We start from the raw sequence: 4,899 nt of genomic DNA on the forward strand, positions 1-4,899 counted from the left end.
ACCCGGTTGCAACCGGGTTATGGCAACCCTAGAATAAAGTCACCAGGAAAGCGTTGTTTGTTTAATTTCTGCACATCATGCTGCTATTGAAGAGAAAATGATAGATCTAGTAAATAAACAAGCAAACACAGGCAACCCTGGATAGGATCAATTAAAATATTCTCACAAGGCATGTTCTTCCCCACTGGAAAATGAAAAGTAAATTGAGCAGTTGGGAAATGAAATACTGCAATATGTTGCAACTCCTATAGTTATGAAAATTCCTCTAGGCTTTTTGGAAGCAAAGGAGGCTTGGAGTATAACAAATAATTTTAAGATCAGGAAGATACCTTGGTTGTTTTGTTGCTCTCTTGTACAAAACTATTTCTTTTAAAAATATCCTTCCATGCACTTTCTGTGTTTGCTGAAGGATTTGCTGATATGGATCATTTATCTTTGCTCTTTGATGCAAGGTTGTCATCTTTCCTTTTTTAAAAAAAAGCAAGACTCCATGGACTTATGAAGAACAAACAGAGCCTTTTCAGTGGTGGCACCAAATGTCTGGATCTCTCTCCTCAGGGGAATCCCCTTCCCTATTCTTGTGGTGCTAGCTTTCAGGCAGCTAGCTGAGATGCTTTTATTTTAATTCAGAGAGCATCTGAGGTCATTTTTGGCTCTTATGGTTAATGTTTTTCTGCAGCAGGCCTCTGTATTTTGTGGCTGCTTCTCATCTGCAGTACCTTTATTTATATGACCACAGCTGGGCATATTTTCTCCTGCTGCTCCTGCTCCTCAGTTAATTTATATAGTACCATACATAAGTACTATTATACTGAGAAGGCCTTACTCCCCACAAACCTCCACCACATGCATTTAGGATTGCAGTGTTAAAGTGGAATCCCATGCATGCTTACAAAGTGGTACAAAGTATAGGTTCATTCTGCAGGAGAAACTGGAGTCACGTCTCAGGGTGTTCAATTGATGGATATTTCATTGGTTTGTTTTTTTAAACCCTAACACTTTTTTGCCTGTATATATATATGCTCTCTGCCTTCTTCAGGGTCTGTTTAGAATCTAACCTCAGAATTTTTTGGAGCAGTGAGCAAGAGAAACACTTTGGTTTTTGTTTCCTTTCTTTTGTCCTGGGTTCAAATACATTTAATCCGACGTAAATGAGAATTTATTGTAGCTTTCCTCTTGTTTGGTTAACTGCTGGCAAGTTGACTTCAAGTTATGGCAGCCCTATGAATGAGAGACCTCCTGGTCACCCTGTTATCAGCAGCTGTGGCTTCCCTGACTGAGCCTATCCACCTGTAATGTGGTCTTTCTCTTTTCGTGTTATCTTCCATCTTGCCATGCATCATGGTGTTTTCTGATGGGCCATGTCTTCTCATGATATCCCAATGTATCCTCAGTTTAGTCATATTAGCTTTGTGGGAGAGTTCAGGCTTTATTTGATCTACAACCCATTTATTTGTCTTTTTGGCAGTCCATGGTATATGCAGAACTTTCTTCTTTGTATCCATACAGTCTCAGAACCATGAAAATTAATTTCTCAAAGCAGCTCAATCTTGTAACTCATGGTGGTGTCTAAGGAGTAATTTGTTATTACTAGTTGCAAACACTGTTTGGCTACTGCTCACTATGTGAAAAAGACTGCACCTTAGGTGTGGATGCAATTGCCCTTGGTATGAAGCTGGAAGTGATACTGGGTAGAGCTTGGTGTTTTTTGAATGTACTGTTTTCAGTGTGCCAGGGCAAAGAGAAGTAGTGAAAGTATTTAGCACAGAGCTTGGAAAAGTTACATTTTTGGCATATACAACTTTCAGAATTCCCTCGCCAGCACAGTCTGTGGTATTTCAAACTCCACTCCCAAATTCTACAGGTTAGGAACATGAGAAGTTACTTTAAACTGAGTCAGACTTTACATTCATCTAGCCCAGTACTGTTAAGGTAGCCCTTTCTCTCCACCTGGCTTTCAGGCAGGATCTTTTCCTAGCCCTACCTAGATATCCCTGGTATTCCTTTATGGGCATCCATCCAAGTACTAACCAGGCCTTATTCTGCTTAGCAGATGGCATCAGACATGATTCAGCATGTTTAGGATGGTATAGTATTTAATGTTATTTCGGTATTGCTTCCTTCAAATTAACTTTCAGATATTTTCCTTTTTGAATTTCCAATTTGATGTGATTCATACTAGCAGAACATGGCTTTATTCTGAGGCAAGACTGCCAAACATTATCATAAATAACGATAGAAGAATGCTGTAAAGCAATAGCCACATGGGCTGGGAGAGTTGACCATACTCTTATCTAATTCCCCAAAACACCCCTCCCCAAATCAAAGTGTCTAGTCACCCAGAGCCAGTTGTTATTTTGGCACCTGAGGCAAACTGTCTGATGAGCACCCTCTCTTTGGCAATAAAAAATATACAGAAAATGATCAACAGTACATAATGATTTCTTGCACTTTTAGTTCTACCTTCCTCTTGAACCTGGATCTCATACCTCTCTGTCCTTTAGGCATAGCACAGTCCTACAGCTAGGCATTCCCTTGTGCCTATGTGATATTATAGATACTTGCACAATGCAGCTAACTGAACAGTTTCCTTCTTTTTGTCTAAACCTGGATAAGTAGAGTTTGGAAGCATTACCTTTCTAGATTACAGTCCGCAGAATCCTCCTGCCAGCATTTTCAAGCTAGGGGAGTCAGGTAGCTGCAGTAGCCCCAAAAAGGAATATTTTCAAATTGTAAGTGTATACTCGGCAGGGTAGCCCTTAACAACTTTCTCTTTGAAAGATTGCACTGAGTAGGGCCAAAGGGCAAGTGGAGCTGCATACGTCTTAACTCTCTTAAGACAGATCCTGACCTATTCAAAAGTCCCAGATTTTGTTATTCATTTCTGATTTTATACTGGGTTAAAATAAACCAAGCCTGGATCATACCAGGAGCTGACAGAAAGTATTTTGGGATAAACAAATGTGTATGGATCTCTAAAATAAAACTAGAAAAAATAGGAACAAAATCTTGGTCTCTCTGGACTTTTCCAGTTTGGATGCACTCTTACAGAGTTTTCCCATTCTTTTTCAGCATTGGGAGGAAGCTGCTGTGTGGAGGTGGCTTCTGTAGCTTCATAATTCCAAACTGGCCTGAAGGATTAGGACTCTGCTGCCGGCTGTCAGGTTAGACCATGATGGATGTTCACTGATGGTAACAGCACAAAGACGACACTGTGAGAGCAAGAGGCGAACGTGTTCCAATCCGTCATGGGCTGGCATTTTTGTGTTAAAAGGAGCAGAGCGGCTGGAAGGAAGGCCCTTAGTGGGGGCAAGTAACAATCCAGGAGGAATATTAGCCACAGGGCAGAGACCAGTCTCATGTCAACCCTCACCCCCAAGCATATGAATTAAGGTCCCTCCATGTTTGCAACATCGCCCGCATCAATTATGGTCCAATAGGTTTAGTTGGTAAAATTTGCCTGTTATGCAGTATGCACTGAGTTGATTTCTTGTGTGTATGCATATGTGTAGATTTGAATGAATTACTCATCACAGAACTTACTGTAGAGTTTTGTATGTGGCATCATGGGGAAGAGTGGGCAAGAATAATATTTGGGAGGTGTGGGTGGCTCAGATCTGAAAGTCATTCTGCCTCTGTTGTGCCAAGAAGCAATAAACTCTTAATTGAAGAAACAAAAAGAAATAGGGTTAGTCTGGGAACTTTGGAATGGAGGTAATCCAGGTTTCTCAGCATCACACAGCAATGCCTATCTAGGTATTTGATCATGGACCCAAAGTTGTTAAGACAATTATAAAACAATTAAGATTTCTTCATTTGCTTTCTGGGATCATTCAGTTCAATAGAATTCCTACTATAGTAAATGACTCAGTCTTTAAAGTGTCAGTTTGATGGATGGAAATGGGCATCCTTTTAAAGAAAAACTACTGAATTTAATGCAAGGAAAATCAGAAGAAAAGTGGTCATAGGAACCTGTGCAGACTTCAGAAAGTACTTGCATTTTCAAATAAAATTATGTCACTTACATGGTTCAGCAATATCCTCTAATAAGGTCTGATGCTACCAGAATCTAGGTATGGCTTAGGCATGGGTGGTTTAAAAAAATCACCAGCATGACTGCAAATTTAACAACTTCCTATATGGAAAAAGGAACTACAGCACAACCCCAGTATCTATGGATTCAGTAGCTGTGGTTTCACTTATTCACATCTGAAAAAATTCATTCATCTAGGCATTTCTGTGTCTTCCGGTGCAATTCTATGCTTAGCCTCTGGTCCAAGCATACTACAGAATCATGCTGGAAGACCCAGACATGCCTAGAGAAGCATTCCCTCTGGACATTTCTTGGTCCTCCAGTATTATTCTGTGGTACACTTGGGTGAGAAATCATTCATCTTATTGAAAATAATAGAGTTCCCTATTATCCACAGTGTCACATATCCACTGGCAGTTTTGATGTTTTGGAATGTAACCTCCACAGATATGGGAGTCATACTGTAGTTTTTAATTTCCCTTAAGAGCACACTATTTTTAAGGCATTTGTCAATATCAGAGAAGGAAAAATAAACACTTATAGCCTTTAATCAGTCAAACAAAATTTATTTTAAGCTGTAAGCTGTTTTTCTTTCACTGTCTCAAAAATACACCGGTTGTTTCTAATATGCACATATATTTTCATAACCAGTTGGTTAGAGAGAACATGATTGGTAGTTAAAATAGTTGATAGCCTTGCTGTCTCTAACAGGTGTCTTTTCCATCTCTTACTGTATGGATCTTTCTAGCAGAGCAAACTGGCAATGTAGAAGGAGAGCAACCGGTCCCATACTCAACCATCCACAGCATCTTGCAAAATAATAATAATAATAATAATAATAATAATAATAATAATAATAATAATAA

At 39.4% G+C, this 4,899-nt stretch overlaps 1 long non-coding RNA gene across 2 annotated transcripts in view; it reads left to right on the top strand.

The window, feature by feature from the left end:
- Positions 1-4,899, top strand: part of LOC121929935 — a 27,404-nt gene that overhangs the window by 12,645 nt on the left and 9,860 nt on the right. For both annotated transcript variants that reach the window (XR_006103776.1, XR_006103775.1), the window contains exon 2: positions 3,073-3,214. This is a non-coding gene — a long non-coding RNA (uncharacterized LOC121929935). The remainder of the gene's footprint in view (positions 1-3,072; positions 3,215-4,899) is intronic.

Source organism: Sceloporus undulatus, chromosome 4 (genome assembly GCF_019175285.1).
Source record: "Sceloporus undulatus isolate JIND9_A2432 ecotype Alabama chromosome 4, SceUnd_v1.1, whole genome shotgun sequence".
Lineage (NCBI taxonomy): Eukaryota > Metazoa > Chordata > Lepidosauria > Squamata > Phrynosomatidae > Sceloporus > Sceloporus undulatus.